General features: G+C 43.3%; 1 protein-coding gene across 2 annotated transcripts in view; it reads right to left on the reverse strand.

The window, feature by feature from the left end:
- SHROOM4 (shroom family member 4) overlaps window positions 1-19,290 on the reverse strand; it is a 373,235-nt gene that overhangs the window by 144,788 nt on the left and 209,157 nt on the right. The window contains exon 1 of one of the 2 annotated variants that reach the window (XM_030210661.1): window positions 15,726-16,124. The exons of the other annotated variant lie outside the window; for it this stretch is intronic. The gene's annotated coding sequence lies outside the window, so the exon portion shown is untranslated. Of the gene's footprint in view, window positions 1-15,725; window positions 16,125-19,290 lie in introns of those variants that run through there. 2 annotated transcript variants of the gene reach the window in all.

Raw genomic sequence — 19,290 nt, forward strand, 5'->3', positions numbered from 1 at the left:
CAGAGTTTGAATGAGGAAGTGTGGAGAACAGTATAAAATAATAAAAGAAGAGAAGGCAAGAAGAGAGAAATAGAAGAGAAAGAAAAGCTTGAGGGAGGTGGGACTGGATGAGACGGGAGAGCTTGGAGCAGGATGATTTCAGTTTTTAATAGGCCAAGACAAAAAAGGAATAGAGAAAATGAAAAGAAAGGGATAAATATCACAGCAGAAGTAGGGGAGGAAAGGATGATGACAGGAGGCAAAAAAAAAAAAAAAAACAAATGACAGGAGATCCTGAAAAAAGAGATGACTGACAAGAGAAATGTCAAAGACTTGAATCTGTGCATCAGAAATGAAAAATGCAGAGAAAGTTAGAACAATAGCATTTTACAGTTCAATAATTAGAATGTGTCAGCATGGGAAAATGGGCATCTTCCTCATTTGTATTTTGCTCAGAAATGAATTTTTCCTGTATTAATGATGCATTGCATATATATGGTGGGTGTAATATTATAAGGAGCTACCTAGTTTTAGGTATGGGAATCAGGGGCGTAGCCAGACCTCACTGTGGGAGGGGGCACATTTTGGTCTGCCGCCCCCCCCCCCCACCCCTGCACTGCTGCTCCCCCCGCCGCCCTGCCACTTCCCACCCACTGCCACAGGAAATACCTTGACTGGTGGGGGTTGAGAACGTCAAGCGTTGTCCAGCGCCAGTCTCCAGCGCCACTGCGTTGCCTGCCCTGCTCTGTCTTCACCTCACATCCTGCAAACTCCTTTTAGTGAAATTGTAACAGCAGTCTGGTGGGGATTTTATCTTCTAGGGTCCAGTATAATGCCTCTAACTTTAACAGGCATCATTCTGTCATGTACGTCTCTCTGCGTTTCATCCACAGGTATGTTACAAAGGCAGCCCCCAGAGAGCCAAAGGCATGAGGTGGGGCTACGCATTCCAGAGATGGCTGGTCAACCAAGCACTTAATTGTAGGAAATATAAAACGAAGACAGCAGATAACAAACAGGAAGCAAACATTTACAATTCAGATACTCCAAAGCAAATATTTACATTTATTTCAACAGCAAAGCAAAAACTATGTACAGTTGTATTTTCCTCCACACGATATTTCCAGAAAGATCCAGCAGTTAAAGAAGCAGTGCATTATTTTTATTTTGGCATTTTCATAGCACCATACAAGTACTTATGTAGTGGTACAATAATGCAGGTACACAGCTTATTTTCTTTCAAACTAGCCGTTGAGCCCGTGTAAACGGGCTAGTTTTGGAATGGGGGGGGTTCCGAGGCCCCCCCCCGAGGTCGCCGCTGCTCCGCCCCCCCCCCCCCAGCCCGAGCACTGTCTGTTATTGAACTTACATTGCACCATGCAGACGCAGCAGGCACATCAGCAAAACTGCCATCGGGACGGCTTTCCTTCTCTGCCTGTGTCCCGCCCTCGTGTGACGTAACGCGGCGAGGGTGGGACACAGGCAGAGAAGGAAGCCCGTCCCGACGGCAGCTTTGCTGATGTGCCTGCTGCGTCTGCGTGGCGCGATGTAAGTTCAATAAGACAGTGCTCGGGGGGTGGAGGGGCGGCGGTGGCGGCGACTCCAGGTGGGGGGAGCGGCAGTAGTGACCTCGGGGGGGGGGGGAGGGCGGAGCGGTTGTGAGTACGTCTGCGGCATGCGCAGTAGAGACTTCCTGCTCTGTCCCGCCCCCCTCATCATGTATTGATGCAGGAGCGGGGCAGAGAGGGAAGTCTCTTCTGCGCATTTGCGAGTGAGTACGACACTCGCCTTTTATATGTTTAATGGTACTTTGGTTCATGTCTTCCTTTATTCCCATCTTTCCCACATGTTTTGGTCCCAAATATATATATACGCTACCCAGCATACAGGTCAAGCGCTTGCCACAGGTCAGCCAAGTAGAATTTACAGAGGATGTGTAACTGCAGGGAGCTCTGCACATCAGCCTTGTCTGTTTTGAATCATTTCTTTAATCTCTGTTATTTTTTTTTTGGAGTCCAGCAGAGCGGTTTTAAGTTCCTCAGCTGACTCTCCATTTCCTAGTGTCTGTTCTCTTAGCATGTGACACCCAAGTTATAAGCAACAGACTGACCACTACTCACACCCCACCCTTCTTTGGTATGACAATTATCATGTGTCATAATGCACCCAATATGTTTATTCTAGTGGGTTCACCTTTTATTCTGACTAACTCTAGTGGTTTTATTTATTTAGAAACTTTTTGCCCGGAAGTCACTCTTTAGGTGTTCGGGCTTTTATTCATTGCACCGTTGTTGTTGTTGTTGCTGCTGCTTCTTCCCTGGAGATAGTGTGGTTGCCATGTTAGTTCAGTGGAATGCACAGCAATAAAAAAAGAACAAAATAAGAAAAAAGAACCCCGATGGCAATACCTTTTTCTTTTCGACTAAATTCACACATTGCATGACTAGCTTTTAAATTTTTACAAAAACTTGGCTGCAACTTTATATACGAACCACTTCTAACAATGCTGAAGATAAATTGCTATCTTTACTTTCTTAAGATTTTTCTATTGTTTCCAGGAGGAAGAGTTTCAGGTTGGCTAATTTTGCTTTTGCAGTTTACACTTCCTCGTCAGCTTTAAAAACCTCTTCAAAAGGAATCTTTTTTAATTTTTTCTTTTTCGTTATTTGCTTTGTCCTTATTAACTGTACATATATTGCTTTAATCTTCTTTTCAAGTCAAATGTTTAACCATAATTTTCTTAAGGGCATCTTAGCACTTATCTTAATAGAAGTGCTGCTTGCATAGGTTTGCTCAACAGAGTGCCTCCGTTTTGTCAGGAGACAAACCGTGACACACACAGCATCAAATATCAACATAAATTTAAACTATAAATGTGTGGTTATTGACCAGGTAAAAAGTTCACCATGAGGAGGGGACAGAGATCGTCGATTAACTCAATTAGAACAAACATGGATCCACAAATTACAAGCCTTGATTCCTAAAGGCTTAAATAACAGAATAGAGTAGAAAGTGTTTTTTTGAATACCCCCCTCATCAGGGTTAATACGATATAGGTCACTGGAAAAGGAAATAAAGTGATAGTTCATTAGTTAGATAGAATTGGCGTCCCTTTAAAACTAACAGGCGCCATATTTAAAATACTGGCACAAGATGCATAGAGGGTGATAGTAACGAGGGTAAGAATACATCAGGTCATTTCGCTTACTTCCAAAGCATGGAAAGTCCCTTTAAAACTAACAGGCACCATATTTAAAATACTGGCACAAGACGCACAGGGAGATAGTAACAAGGGTAAAGATAATCAATAGAAATAAAATAAAACATAGAAAAGAAAATAAGATGATACCTTTTTTTATTGGACTAAATTAATACATGTTTTTGATTAGCTTTCGAAGGTAACCCTTCTTCAGATCAGATCAATAAAAAAGGTATCATCTTATTTTCTTTTCTATGTTTTATTTTATTTCTATTGATTATCTTTATTTTGAAAAGTTTTTTGGTGAAGAATTGTATATTGTTTCTCTTTTCTCCTCTACATTGATTTTTAACTTAGAACTCTGAATATGTCCAAGTCCACAGCTGAAGGATCCTCTCACTTCCCTGACGTTCTCAATGTTTGTGACATTTCTTCCTACCAACCCAAGGTATTGCTGTAATGCTCAAAATATTATTGCATGAGAGGCCAAAGAGTGAACTGAGGGAGAGTGTGTTAATTTCTAAAAGCTAGTCGTATCTTAATAGAAGTGCTGTTTGCATAGGTTTGCTCAACAGAGCGCCTCCATTTCGTGACTTCTTCAGGAGACAAACCGCACCGCACCTTGTCTTCTATGTCCTGTCAAAAGTAAAGCAAATCGTTATGAGCTGATGGACTTTCCATGCTTTGGAAATAAGCGAAATGACCTGATGTATTCTTACCCTCGTTAATATCACCCCAGGGGCGTAGCCGGACAACAGATTTTGGGTGGGCCTAGGCAAGAAGTGGGTGGGCACAAAATTTTCTCCTCCCCTCCCCCCAACCACCACCCAAAAAATATCTCAGCTGGTGAGAAAACACTTCTTTCCATCTTGCCAGTCTGCAGCAGGCATGCAGTGAAAACTGAGCATGCGCAGGTGCAGGTATCGTGGAGAGTAGTGTTTTCATTACCAACAGGGGGAATCTTGAGCTGGCCGATCTTGGGATCCCCACCAGCTACCGCTAAATTTGTTGGGTGGGCCCTGTTAACATGTGAGACCTTACCACTAAGTCAATGGGTGGCGGCAAGGTCTCAGGCCCAAAATGGACGCGCACCAATTTTTATTTTGCCGCACATCCATGCGTTTGCTTCTGATCATCGGCCTATAAGTCTGTACCTGAGGTAATGGAGGATTAAACGTCTTGCCCAAAGATCAGAGACAGAATCAGTGGGATTTGAACTCTGGCTTCCCAGGTTCTCATCCTGCTGCTTTAAACATAAGGCTACTTTCCACTCTAGCAGCATATACTGTATACAGCACCACATTCATAAGATCAGAATGTGTAACAGTTCAAGTTGAATGTTAAATGCCATTTTAGCATGCACTAAGGCTTGTAATTTTGTAGAGACAGGGTCTGAAACTTGCTGCAGTAGGCTACAATGTTTGCTACAAATTGACAAAATTAACAAAATAAACAAACTTAGCATAAACAAGCCAGTTGCTTTAAAAGGTACAGACACCTAATTCCTATCACTTATGACAGAGTTTAGATGGTTTCGCACCTGATGTTGTTCTGGATAATGTAGCTCAGAGATAAAATAACAATTACAAATCTCACTTTGTCACCTCAATCTGTACTAGGTTCTTAAGTTCTTTGAAAGCTCCTCTTACTGGCTGCTCCCATCATTATGAATCCAAGGAAATCCTGAACACTGCTGTGCTGTTTGTCATCAGAGTCCCCGTGCAAGCACCACACGGATACATGTAAAGCATGAAATACAGCTGAAGAGGGCTGTTAAGTGAAGGAGATTAAAAAAAAATAGGGCCATTATAATAAGGTGCTGATAAAATACATGAAGCGAAATGAGAGACCCAAGAATAAGAACAGAGGATGCAACAAAATGAAGAAAGAAGCTGACAGTCTACAGAATATAGCCAGCTCTGCTGCTGTGATGTATTTTTCATGATTTTCAGTTTCATTTTCTGCTCACCAACAAAGAATTAAAATGGCAGTATCCTCTCACCTGTCCCCCATCAATGCCTCAGTTCTCACCTCTGCTGGGTGACATTCAGGCATAAGAAACTCAACAGGTATTTAAGAGCATGAGTTTATGAGTCCTCTTCAGCTGTATTTTATGCTTTACATGTAGCCACGTGATGCATGCATGGGAACTCTGATGACAAACAGCACAGCAGTATCCATGTTCATTTGGATACAAAATGGTGGCAGCAGCTGGGTAAGAGGAGCTTTCAAAGGCATTCAGGCACATAGAAGCTCAACAGGTGTTTCAGTATGTGTGCCAGGGCGCTGCAGGAGCCTGAATACAAAAGACAAGAACTTAAAGCTCGTAAGATAGACGCCCATCTCCACCACCTCCAGAGATTCTTAACCTTACCCTGCTGAACACACACACTGGTAATTTATTTACTTATTTGCACACTTATACCCTACCAAAATCCTAGCCAGCTTACAAAAATTAACATACAAAATTAAAATTAACCAATTACAATTCAAACATGACAAAACTCGTAAACATAAAATATAAAAACATTCTTCCCCTAAATCTCCCCCCCCCCCGCAATCAAAACTGATATCACAACAATCAATAGACATACTACCGCTACGCCAAGGTCACCCCAACTGAAGGGAGATATTCATCAAACAAATACCAACCTTATCCACTCCCCTATTCCAAAGCCTGCTCAAACAGATTTTTAGCACTTTTTTGAAGGACGCTGTATCCTACATCACTCTAACATGTAATGGGCATGTATTCTACAACTTCAGTCCAGCTATTCATAATGCATATTTTCCTAGTCTTTTCCAGGTGCACATTATTCAAATTGGGCATCCTTAGCAATTCAGTAACACTTGCTCTGTAATATAATACCTAAAAATGGCATTCAGATTATAGGGAACACCTATTTTATTTTCATTAACTAATTAACCCTTCTTTGTGAAAGAGCTTTCATAGTGTGGTGAAAATTGTATTATGAAGTTTTAATGAAGGAAGTGTATCCTGTGTAGTATATGGATTACATAAGTTCTTTGAGTAACATTGTAGGTTTGGGGTGGGGGGAGGGGGTAAGAGATTAATCCTTAGTGCAGCCTGCTAGATTGGTTTGGTTTATTTTTATGAGCCCAGTATTGAAAGTATGTCTCTGTATCACTCCGCAATCTGACCAGACCTTGAGTATTGTGTGCCATTCTGGATGTCTTGTCTCAAAATAGGTAAGAGTGGAATTATAAAAAAACGAATTGCCTTCAAGGTCTGCACCTTAATTCATAGGATCATATATGGCATAGTTCCAGAATATATGCTAGATTTACCACCCAGAAACAGATCCAGTTCCTCCCCGTCTTATTTAAATCTACACTATCCGGATTGTTTTGGCCTCAAATACAGATCTACATATGCCTCCAACCAGGGGCGTAGCCACGGGTGGGCCAAGGCCCACCCACTTTCCGTCCAGGCCCGCCCGCCCACGTCGCTCGCGGAAATTCGTTCTCCTCCCCGCCAGCGCTGCATTCTTTTCTTCGATCGTCGCCGGCAGCGCTGCCATTCACATAGGCAGCTCCGCCCCCCCCCCTTTTGCTGCGTCCATCTGGCCCTACGTACACAGGAAGTGCATCAGAGTGGGCCCGATGGACGCGGCAGAAGGGAGCAAAGCTGCCTGTGTGAATGGCAGCGCTGCTGGCGACGATCGAAGAAAAAGAAATGCAGGGACCGAAGCTGCCTTCCTTCTTCTGCTGCGCCGGTTCAAAGGGTTGCTGGCAGCGTGCAAGAATCACTGCTGCTGGCTGAGTCTGACCTGAAATCCGCGCAACAGAGGGAAGGCTTCTGGGTCATCAGCAACAGTGCAGCAATTCTCTCTTACATGCTGCCAGCAACCTTTTGAAACGTGCTGCGGTGCCGTGATGCTCCTGATGCTGCATGGAGAGGGGGGGGTTGGCGAGGATAAAATTGTTGGACTGCTTGGGCATTGGAGTGGAGGGGAGGGAAAGAAAAGAGATGCTACACAGGGGGTGTAGGAGTGAGGGAAATTGTTAGGGAGGGGAGGGAGAGATGCAGGGGGGTGTAGGAGAGGGAGACATGCATGGGAGAGTAGAAGAAAGGGGATCATTATTGGGATATGGGGGGGGGGAGAGATGGATAATTGCTGGATGTAGGGTGGGGAGGGAAGGAGGGATGAATGACAAAAGAAGGAGAAATGTTGGACCTGGAGGGAGGGGAGGAAAAGGTACTGCACAGGGGAGAGAGGGATGAAGGAGAAATGTTTCATGGTGGTGGAAGAGATGCTGCAAGGGGGGAAACAGATGTTAGACTTGGGATGCAAGGGTGAGAGAGAAGAGGAAAAGAGGGAACAATGTTGAACATGAGGGCGGAGGAGGGGGAAGAAGGAGGGAGATGTAGGATCCAGGGGTAGAAGACAGTGAGGGAGAAATGCTGGAATGTGGGTTGGAGGGAAGAGGGGGAGAAATGCTGGCCCCTGGGGGAAGGGGCAAGAGGAAAGAGAGAAAGGACAGGAAGATGCTAGGAGGGGATAGAGGGTGGAGAGAGGAGAAAGAGGGAGCAGATGCTGGGCTAGAAGGGTTGGAAGGAGGCAGACACTGGGATGGTGGAACCATGTGGAAGGCCAAGGGGGTGGTAAGGAAATGAACGAGAGGATGATAGTGATTACGGGGAGTAGATTGAAGATGAAGGCTGGAGAAGGAGTGAGATGGGGAATAGGAGAGCTAGTGGGTGAAAGAAGGAGATGGAAATCAGGTATCTGAAAAGTAAAAAGGAAAAGGATTAGAAGATGAAATTTGAGTGGACAGAGAGCAGGAAAGAAAGAAAAAAGATAGGAAAGAGCTAAAATGAAACAAACATCAATATGTCAGTGTAGTGAGGGAATGGAATGAGAGTGGAGAAAAGACAAATGAATAGCAGCTGCTTGAAGGAGAATTAACAGAAAGACAGGAAAGTGGAAAAGAGAAATTTGAACCAACATAATGGAAAAATAAAATGACCAGACAACAAAGGTAGGAAAGACATTTTATTTTGAATTTATTAACTGAAATTTGTTAGCTTGAGAAATGTGCACAGCGGATATCATTTTATTGTGTTCAGTAGAAAAAAAATATATTTCTGATTTTATTTCTCCACTGTAACATGCCGAGGTTGCGAGTTCAATTTTTGTCTACATATTTTTATTAGATTGTAAGCTCTTTGAGCAGGGACTGTCTTTCTTCTATGTTTGAGCAGCGCTGCGTACGCCTTGTAGCGCTATAGAAATGCAAAATAGTAGTAATAGTAGTAATTTCTAATTTGTGATCCCTTGTTCTGTATTTGGTGAGAGTCTGGGCCCTAGCATGTCTAACACTAGTCCAGACCCTTGCTGTAGTTGGTGGGGATCCCCAACCTACATCAGCTGAGGACCTCCTCTAAAAGCAGCTCAAACTCCCTTCTACTAAGCTTGGCAGATGGCGGCAACATCCTTGAGCCACCGATAACTAAGCATGCATGGGGTGCCAGCATCAGTGACTCAAGGCATTGTTGCTATTGCTGCCTGCCAAGCTTGGTAAAAGGGATTTGTGGCTGTCTTCGAAGGAAGTTTTCAGCTGACAGAGCTTGGGGATCTTTATGAGCTAAATTATATTTTGAATTGGGAGGTGCCAGGGGAGATGAGGAGAATGCAGGGAGGAAGGGGGCTGAGACAGAGAGAAAATTTTGTGCCCACCCACTTTGGGCTCAGGCCCACCCAAAATTGGCCGTCTGGCTACGCCACTGTCTCCAACTTTTCTTTCTTGGGAACTCAACTGTGAAATGCTTTACCCAAATTAGTAAAATTAACTCAGAACTATCTAAAGTTTAGAAAATTATTAAAGTCCATCCTATTCAAAAAAGTTTATTCTCTAGATGCTACATAATCAGATCAATTTCTTTGGTTTCAAATCATTCAGAGACACTTAAACCTTACATTTTCCTTACTATCCTGTTGCTTATTATAATGCCAATCTTTGTTTAATATTTTACTGTTTGTACTGTTTAAATACACTATTTGTTCTGTAGTCCTACTACAGCACATGTAAGCCACATTGAGCCTACAACTAGTGGGAAAATGTGGGATATAAATGCATTAAATAAATAAATAAAAATAAAAGGCACAGAAAAAGGCAACCAAAGTGATAAAGGGACTGGAAAGGTTAAAACAGCTTAGGGCTCTTCAGCTTGGAAAAGAGAGCGCTTAGGGGAGATAAGCTAGAGGTTTTTAAAATCATGAGTGGAGTGGAATGGGTAAACAGAAAGAGTACACAGACTAGGAGGCACACCATGAAGTTACTAAGTAGAAACATAGGCCTCCAGGAACGTGTGTAAACCCATCTATAAACCATTAAGTAGCCATACACACTTGGGATAGCCACCAGGTCTTTGGTATCAGCAATAATGACCAAATCTACACTTTGGGGTCCACCAGATGATTGTAACCTGGATTGGCCAGACAGGATGCTGGGCTCAATGGACCTCTGAAATGGTAACATCTTATGTTCTTAATGGGTAACTGAGAGCTACGTGGACAAACCTGTTTTCTAAATTCCTCCCCCCGCTGAAGATTTTTAATTTTGTCTGGCCAACAATTTTAGCCACCAAAAAGGGGGGACAGTTTGAATTCAGCTGGACAGCTAACTTCAAAACAGCACTCGGGTACAACCAAAGTTATCCACATATCTCTGGTTAACTTTATCCAGGTATGTTCCACCAGCATCAAAGTGGCCTTATATTCACAGAGCAAAGTATCAGAACATAACATCTTGGAAAGTTAACTTTATAAAGACACCCTGCTAATCCTGCTGCTTGCTGAGGAGTTGAACATCAACCCTCCACCCCACCCCCATTTTAAACTCATCACTACAGAAGCTAAGACAGAGGAGTTTTTTGAAGCAGCTGGTTTGAGGTGCTAGGCTTTATTAGCTGCTCTTTATAAGTAAGGCCCCTTATTAAATTAATATTCTAATAATTTATTGCATTTTAGAGACTTTTTTTTAAACATACTGGATGATAAGGCAATTTATTATATACCATAATTATTCACTATTTAATTTTATATATCTAGTCTTGTTTTAAAATTTACTTAGCAATACAATTAATCCTAGACCTAACAAAGATATGTTATAAACTCAGTCTTATGCTGAACTGGATGTGATGCTGATGTTCTGGGATGCTTTAACTACTGTATAATTATGTAAGTCGTCTTGTGCTTTAGTTGTAAAGTTGGGGGACAAAACGGAGTAAATGAATAGCATATGCTAGGCACCATATAAATAAAGAGCTGTATGGTGACAGCATTTTTAGGTAACACAAATCATTTTAAATTAAGGAGTTTAACAATTTTTTTAAAATGGCAATAGGAGAAAAAAAATGGAGGATAAAGCGTAATGAAAACGTATCTAAAAGCACATTTTTTGGAAACTAAATATCTTCTCATTCATATTGGATTTAGGTGCTACTTGCAACAGAAACATCCTCCCATGAGAAAGATGGAAGTTTTACAGTAAGCATTAGCAGTAAATACAGAAATAGGCTAAGCAGGGTCAGACCTGGCTAGAACCTGGAAAGGGGACCACCAGGTGACCAGAGAAACCGATAATCAAGCAGCACAAACTGAACACTTTGTGACACTCTTGTGACCTTGGGCGAGTCACATCACCTGCATTGCTTCCGGTATTGATTAGATTTTGATCCATTTGGGCAGAGAATGTACCTGAATCAGTGTTCTCCCCAGAATGTTTTGCCAGATGGGTGGCCTGGAGGAGTACTGCACGGTATTCTAACATTTTCTGTTAAGTTATACAGAAAATGAAGACAGATGAGCACTGTGAGGCCCACCTTAAGTCTTCTCAATGCCATTCCTAGTCGGCTGAAATTAGGACTTCCCTTCACTTCTTTTTATCTAGAGGATTCTCTGTGCTTATTGCTTATCCCAGGCATTCCTGAAGTCACCACCTCCTCTGGAAGTTCATGCCATACCCCCAGTAACCTTTCGTGAAGGAATGATTTCTGAGGTGATGCCTGAATCTACCTCCTTGGAGGCTCAGACTGGGACCCCTGGTTGCAGAGCAATTTTTTTCCTCTGAAAAACATTTGCTTCTTGTGGAGAAATGACATAATGGTTAAAGCATCAGGCTGAGAACCAGGGAATCCAGGGTTTGAATCCCTCTTAACCCTCCATTGCCTCAGGTACAAACATAGATTATAAATCCTTGGAGGACAATTAAATAACCTGAATGTAATTCACCTGGAACTACAACTGAAAAGGGTGCCAGCCAAATCCACATAATAAATATCTGTGAGGTATTTGGATGTCCCTCTCATATGAACCGTGTCTCTCCTCTCTTCTAGGGTATACATACTTGGATCCTTCAGTCTCATCTCATATGTTGCACAGGGCTACATGACACACCCTCTCCTTGACATTTAATTATATTGGGAAGGCAGACACATGTGCCCACACCTTCCCCTTGGCACTAAATTATGCACACTTAAGTGCTCACAGTAGGAGTTATAGGCAATGCAAACTTTGTTTGGTTCCTGGCAGGCTGCCTGTTCTAAAAACGTGATATATAAAAGAGAGCAGAGTGAACCTCTCCTCAACCTCTATGCCAATAATTTGAGCTCTGGGGTTAGAGGTTTGTGAATTTCCCCTCCAAAATCTGCCAAAAAATATGAAGCGCACACCCATTTCAAAGAGAGAGATGCTTACTCTCTACTCTGAAAAGGGGGACTCCTCCAGTCTAGCTAAACACTCCATCGCTGCTCATTTCCTCACCACAAGATTCCTTTATTGAAAACATTTAAGAAAAAAAACCCCTAATTTCTACATACAATAAAGCATGGGTGGGCAACCATGATCCTTGAGGGCCATAACCCAATCAGGTTTTCAAGATTTCCACAACAAATATGCATGATATTGATTTGCATGTGCTACCTCCGTTGAAGCCAAAGAAGAGCACAAAAGGGCCTCCGAGGTGGGAACAACGGTACAATCTTTAATGGAGGAGACCCGACACGGGCCGTGTTTCAGCACCATGTGTGCCTGCCTCTGGGGTCAAAATCAATATTTTTGATAACTGACAAACGCCCAAAATCGTCCTTTGGGAAACTTCCCACAGCAATTCAAGAGACTCCTAACGAAAACGGCTCTTTGGAATCAATTGTTTTTGTTAAGAGTCTCTCGGAACGATTTGCTGTGGGAAGTTTCCCAAAGGATGATTTTAGACGTTTGTCACTTATCAAAAATATTGATTTTGACCCCAGAGGCAGGCACGCGTGGCACCGAAACACAGCTCATGTCGGGTCTCCTCCATTAAAGATTTTACCATTGTTCCCACCTTGGAGGCCATTTTGTGCTTTTCTTTGGCAATCTTTGTTGGTGTACTTTTGAACCCTCTCTTTTGCTGCTTGATATACCTTCATTGTATACAAATAGATCTCATGCATATAATCTCTTTTATTATTATTATTATTAAGAATGCAATAGGCAGTACAAAATTGTTCTCGTAAACAAAAAACAACTGTCTATTATACATATTGTCAAGGAAGGAATCTTCTGGATCTTCTGTGCAGTAATGGTCTTACCTAGTATATTAACAAATAATAAAACTGATCATAGTGAACATTCTCCCTGCCTTAACTTATGCATATTCATTGTGGAAATCTTGAAAACCCGACTGGACTGTGGCCCTCGCAGACCATGATTGCCTACCCCTGGCATTTCATACGTCCCCATGGCAAGTAATCACATTTATACATTCTACAGCTGTACCAAATAGCATATTTTACTATTCAGCTGAAAACGAATAATGAAAAATATTATTCAGCTGAACACAAATAATGGGCATTGAGCTTTAACATAACAAATAATAAAAGAAGCAATGTGAAATCAGAGATCAAATGTTTTATTTCAGTAGGATTTAGCACACTGGAGCCCTGGATTATTTATATTTGAATTTAAATTGCTATTCAGTACAGCACTAACCAGGGGCGTAGCTAGGTGGGGCCCCCTCAGATTTAACCCTGGCCCCCTGTTTTGATCCCCGTCACCCCTCCCCCGCCACATTTGACCCCTCCTCCCGTCACCGCCAACCCTCCCCGCCGCCATCGGGTACCTTTGCTGGCGGGGGTCCCCATCCCCTCCAGCACCGGTCTCCGAGTCCAGCGTGTTGCTGGTCTGGATTCTGTTTCTGAGTCCTCCTGACATCCTGCACGTTCGTTTTCCTACGTGCAGGATGTCAGGAGGACTCAGAAACAGAATCCAGATCAGCAACACGCTGGACTCGGAGACCAGTGCTGAAGCGGACTTCGGCTGGTGGGGGTTGGGGACCCCTGCCAGCAAAGGTACCTGAAGGCGGCAGCAGCAGCGGGGGGGGGGGGGGGTCAAAAAGGACGGGGAGGGGCAGTGGTGCCGGGGGGGGGGGGGGGGGGGGAGTCAAAAGTGGCAGGGGGGTCAGTGGCACCAGGAAGGGGCTAAAATGTGCCTCCTAACCTCGGGCTCTGGACTCCCCTCCCGCCGAAGTCTGGCTACGCCCCTGGCACTAACACATTCACACTTATGCTGAATCACCAAAATAAGGCCATCTCCTCTCCCTTCCAGTACCACTTTTACCTTCAAAATGGGCAAGCAACAGCTAACCCAGGAATACTGACCCAGGACAAAAGTGATTTTGCAGTGGAGGAGTAGCCTAGTGGTTAGTGCAGCGGCTTTTGATCCTGAGGAACTGGGTTCGATTCCCACTGCAGCTCCTTGTGACTCTGGGCAAGTCACTTAACCCTCCATTGCCCCAGGTACAAATAAGTACCTGTATATAATATGTAAACCACTTTGAATGTAGTTGCAAAAACCTCAGAAAGGCAGTATATCAAGTCCCATTCCCTTTATATTTATGACTAGCCGTTAAGCCCGTAAAAATGGGCGAGATTTCCAGCTACCCTCCTCGCCACCGCTCCCTCCCCCTGCACTGACCTGACAGCGCCTCTCACCACTGTGTGAAAGCACTGCAGGCAGCAGCAGATCGCTCTGCTGCTGCCTGCAGTGCTTCCACAAGGAGGTGAGAGGCGCTGTCAGGTCAGTGCAGGGGGCCCGATGCAGAGGAGGGTGGGAGTGGCGGCGGGGATGGAGGTGGAGGTTGGTGTGTGCGACGTTCGTTTCCAAGCGGCAGCATTCGACAGTGACTCCGACTCAGTTTCCCTCTCTGTTCCGCCCTCTGACGTCATCACGTCTTGACGCGAGGGCGGGATGGAGAGGGAAGTATCTACTGCGCATTTGCAGGTGAGTCGGTCACTTGCCGTTTATATGTTTGATGACTGACTTATGCCATCAGAAGTGCACTGAATGATGGGACAGTCACCCTGTGTCACTCTGGGGTGAATTTTCTTGCATGCCCCAGAATGCAGCAGGGCTCTAAGGGGTCCATTTACTAAAGCTTAGCACATGTTAACGGACATCAGCTTGCGCTAAATGCCCCACAGTCCATAGGTAGAAAACAGAAGATGCAGCATTTAGAGTGAACTAATTCTCTTAGGATATGCTAAGCTTTAGTAAAAAGGGCCCTAAGTGATCCAAATTAGCTCAGTGCACCAACTCTTTATGTTGCTGCTTATGAAGCTCTTCAAGACTGGTACTCCAAAAACAAAATAAAAACAAAACAAAACGACTAAAAAAAACAACACAATCCTCACCACTACAGGAAAGAAAGGTCCTAATGTTGGTAATCATGTCCTGGCATGTCTATTGTCTGGTGTTATATATGAGATTTTCTTTCTAACAGCACATCACACACCTGTCCTAATTTGAACCACTGCTATAACAAATATTTTGAGGTGCAATACTGCAGACTTGTTATTTATTTTTAGCACCAAAGTTTGTCGTAAAGCGGGACCATCACTTTAATTTTTTTTTCGACACAGTCTTCTGCATCTTGAGGTGGCTGCCTTGCAGCTCAAACCCCCTATTAATAATCACATCCTCGAGGACTCTCATCTCTTATATCCACAGAGCAAAAGTATCAGACAACACCCAAAGACAGCAACAAAGGAGAGATCACAGCCTGAACTCTAGAATTTACTTACACTCTGTAGGAATCACGCCTGCAACAAGGAAATATAAAGCTATAGGTTACAGTACAAACGCAGGAAGAGTCCAAAAGTACTCTTTCACCTCTGAAAGAGCGCTGTCAACTTCCAAATACAGACAGAAACAAAAAGCTTTTAAAACAACGAATCCCGACATGCTCAAACTCAAGAGGGTTTTTCTTTTAAAATAAAATGTTATATTGACATATGCCCACATAGCCTAAAGTTCATTCACGGTGTTGCAGAATATCTTTACAGCGCACAGAACTGGGACAACACATCTGTGGTCCACCTGTAAAACCGGCCTTCCTTCCGTGCGGGAACCAGATGGCAGAAGGCCTTCATCAAACAAATGGGTGGCCTTCTCCTGAGAAATGCCAGTCCGGGAAGTGACATTATCTTTGTACCAAACACAGAAGAAATGCTTCCCGGCACGGTGCATGGGCCCTAACTTACCATAGGCAGGGCAAGAGCAGGGTTGCCAGATTCTGGACCGCTGGAGATCTTTCCGCAGGGAGCTGCCTTCTAGGGTCCACAGACCTAGGACAATGCCTCACTCCTCTGTCCGTAGCTTTCAGCCTCCCATTGCATGGCCCGGTAAAAGAGTGCTTTCATGCCAAGTTTTAGCTACAGTGTATGGGTACTTTCAGCGTATGCCACGAGACCATCACAGGGCTCTCAGCTCGGTCATCTCCCATAACAGGCCAGGATCACCTCCAGAATAGGGTTCGATGAACAAACTCTCAACAGGTTTGTGGAAAGCCCGGTGCCAAGTACCGGCCAAATTTAATTTTGGTGGAGGAGCTGCATCTGAGTTGGCATTTGCCTCCTTATTAAAATACTTAAAGAAGTAATGTCCGGTGAGCAAGGCAAAAAAAAAAAAAAAGGCAGGTTTCTCTTAAAACAGATCTCAGCTAGGACAAGGGGAGAAAAGCTTCTGCCATCCACAGTATCCAGTCCAATAAGACTGAGAAAACTTGAGAACTGCAGACAAACCCTCTCAGTGCCGGCCGAACAGCAGCCGGCTAACCAGCCAGCCAGCCAATCAGCAGTCAGGCCACCAGCTGCTCTTGGGGATTCAGGAAAGAGCAAGGAAATGATGTTTCAGAAAGATAAAGTCTGTGTCCAGAAAAGAATTATTTTTTCTTTTTTTTAGAAAAAAGTGTTTTTTTTGTTTAAAGCAGTATATTTCATAGGTGTTTGTCTGAAAGAAACAGATCATGCTCTTCCTGTACCCCTGGAAAGAAAACACCAGCCCTGGCCTGGCAGCCAGAAGGAGCCTCTGCTGTGCAAAAGGAAAGCCCACATTAACTGGCTTTTGTGGCTGGCAGCCAATGGGTAACAGTTTTACCGTTAAGTTTTCAAGACAACAGGGTGGACCTGTTTTATAAAAAAAAATTAAAAAAAATCAAATAGGGCCAGTAGGAAGAGTTTGCCAATTGATTGTTACTGGGGTCTAGGGAATCGTCCGGTGCCAGCAGCCTTGACCTAGACAACAGTCTGAGGTTAGGAATGAATGTTCAGCAATTTTATTTATGTACATGATTTTATCAGACTCACAAGCAGCTCACCAAATGGGCCAGCAGCCTTCATGCAAGTAACTTATGCAACAAAGAAGTCCCGTCTTTACCTACTTGATAAACCCACCCTTTTGCGACATCTTACCAAGCCCTCAACCAATATCCACCTGACACCCCCACTCACGGCAATATTTTATCAAGTTCCACACCCTCCTAGATGCTTCCTTCAATGAGAACAGCCACTACTGCTGAAAACCTATCCTCCACTTTGATGAACAGAAGTAGCACCGGTAAGAGCGTCAAAAGCACACAAAACCATAAGAGCAAAGAAAAGCACAAACGGGACTTCAGGGACTGGAAAAAAACAAGTTCTTTATTAAAGAGACCCGACATGGGCTGTGTTTCAGCATGCATATGCCTGCGTCAGGGGTTAATAATGATCAGAACCCTCGTTGATCGCACTTAAATGGTATTAAACACAACACAATTGCAGTCCTGTGGTTTAAGAAAACTTCCACTCACTGCTAATGAATTTTAAAAAGCACGTTGATCAAAACGACAACAATAAGGACTGCAAAAAGCACAATGAGTCCATAGAGGATTGAACGCGGACTCAATGTGCTTTTTTGCACGCTCTTATTATTGTTGTTTTGATCGCTTTTTAAACATCATTAGCAGTGAGTGGAAGTTTTCTTAAACCACAGGACTGCGATTGTGTTGTGTTTAATACCATCTATGTATGGTCAACAAGGGTTCTGATCATTACTGACACCTGACACAGGTGTATACACGCCAAAACACGGCCCGTGTCGGATCTCTTTAATAAAGAATTCTTGTTTTTTCCAGTCCTGAAGGCCCTTTTGTGCTTTTCTGTGCTCCATCAATAGATGCGTGTCTTTTAAAAATGATTAGTGATTTGTTTTTTTTATGTTTAACACATTCTTGATATATTGCCTTTCTGTAGAATAACCAAAACAGTTTACATATAGGTACAGTAGATATTTTCCCTGTCCCTAGTGGGCTCACAATCTAAGTTACAGAGAAAGCTCTGAGAATGCTGCTTAGAAACGAGGCTCATGCTCCCAACAAAGCAGATGTTTTATGTTTTACTGTGATGCTGTCTAGGACACTAGCTTTGGAAAGACTGAACAACTTAACTCTCCAAAGCTAAGCGTAAATCTCTAAAGCTAAGCAGGGTCCAGCCTGGTGAGTAACCAAAGTACAGGACCATCACGAGCTGTAAGCTTCAGAAGATAACGGGAAACCTCTGCAGAATTCTGCCAAAGGAAGGGCCGATCTCCTACCCCTCCATCCCTTGAGATTGGAAGATAGATAGGAAAAAAAAAATCACACATTCTGGTAGCAGATGATTTCTATATAGGCTGCCTCCATTCTATTGGGAACAAGGAAAAAATGAATGGGGGGGGGGGGGGGGGTACTGAGCACACACACTTGCACAGGAGAAAATGTGGGAGAGTGGCCATGTTTTTCATACATGGTGTAGTCGCCCAGTTGTTAAAGCATACAGGGGGAAAATACAAGCTGATATTCATGAAGATGGGGAAAAAAATCTACATTTAGATCTAAAATGTACCTACTAGGCCTGATAATAAACATGAAAGCAAGAGTAAGTGATCAGCTAGTTATATAATGTCTTACAGCTGCAAGATGCAAAAGTGCAGCAGTACAGAAAAAAAAGGTGTGCAACAAGCATGCTACAATAGTTAAGTAGATTTAAAAATGCGCAGTTAATGTAAAAAAAAACTTATAGCATTACAGTATGGAGGCCACAAGGAAACCCTGTGTGGACTCTCCAATGTTGGTAATAGCAGAAAAGACATAAGACAGCGATCACAACCCCATTTATGTGTGATGGAAATTGAGGCAATGCCAAATTGCCTGAATTTTCATCACAAGTAGATGGGTTTCTAATTGTTGTCTTATGTCTTTTCTGCTATTACCAACATTGCCACATTGTCTTGTAAGAGTGTGAGATTTGTTGAGAGGGGGGAGAAATAGAGGAGAGAGTTAGATGGTTTGGGTAGAGATCAAGGGACTGAAGTTATACATATTAGAGATGTGCACAGGAAAGAAAATCTAGGTTAGTTTGTTTTTTCCACACACTTGTTATGATTTTCAGGTGGGGGTTTTTTTTCAGTTAGTTTCACATGTTCGTTTTAATAGGGAATTTTTAGTGTGCACTAAATCGATTTAATGCACGCTAACTGACAAACTAAGATGCACTAAGTCAATTATGGGACAAGTCTATAACTGGGTACCTTCATTTAGGCACCCTGAGAGTGCGTGGTAGGAGCCTATTCCATTACAGAATACTAGCATAATTTGCTATCAATGCGCCCAAACTTACACCAGCCGTAGGTCAGGGGTGTGTATATATGGGAGCCCTGCCTAGGATCCACCCTTGCTCTACCTATATGTACATAAGTACTGCCATACTGGGACAGACCGAAGGTCCATCATGCCCAGCATCCTGTTTCCAG

Source organism: Microcaecilia unicolor, chromosome 7 (genome assembly GCF_901765095.1).
Source record: "Microcaecilia unicolor chromosome 7, aMicUni1.1, whole genome shotgun sequence".
Classification (NCBI taxonomy): Eukaryota; Metazoa; Chordata; class Amphibia; order Gymnophiona; family Siphonopidae; genus Microcaecilia; species Microcaecilia unicolor.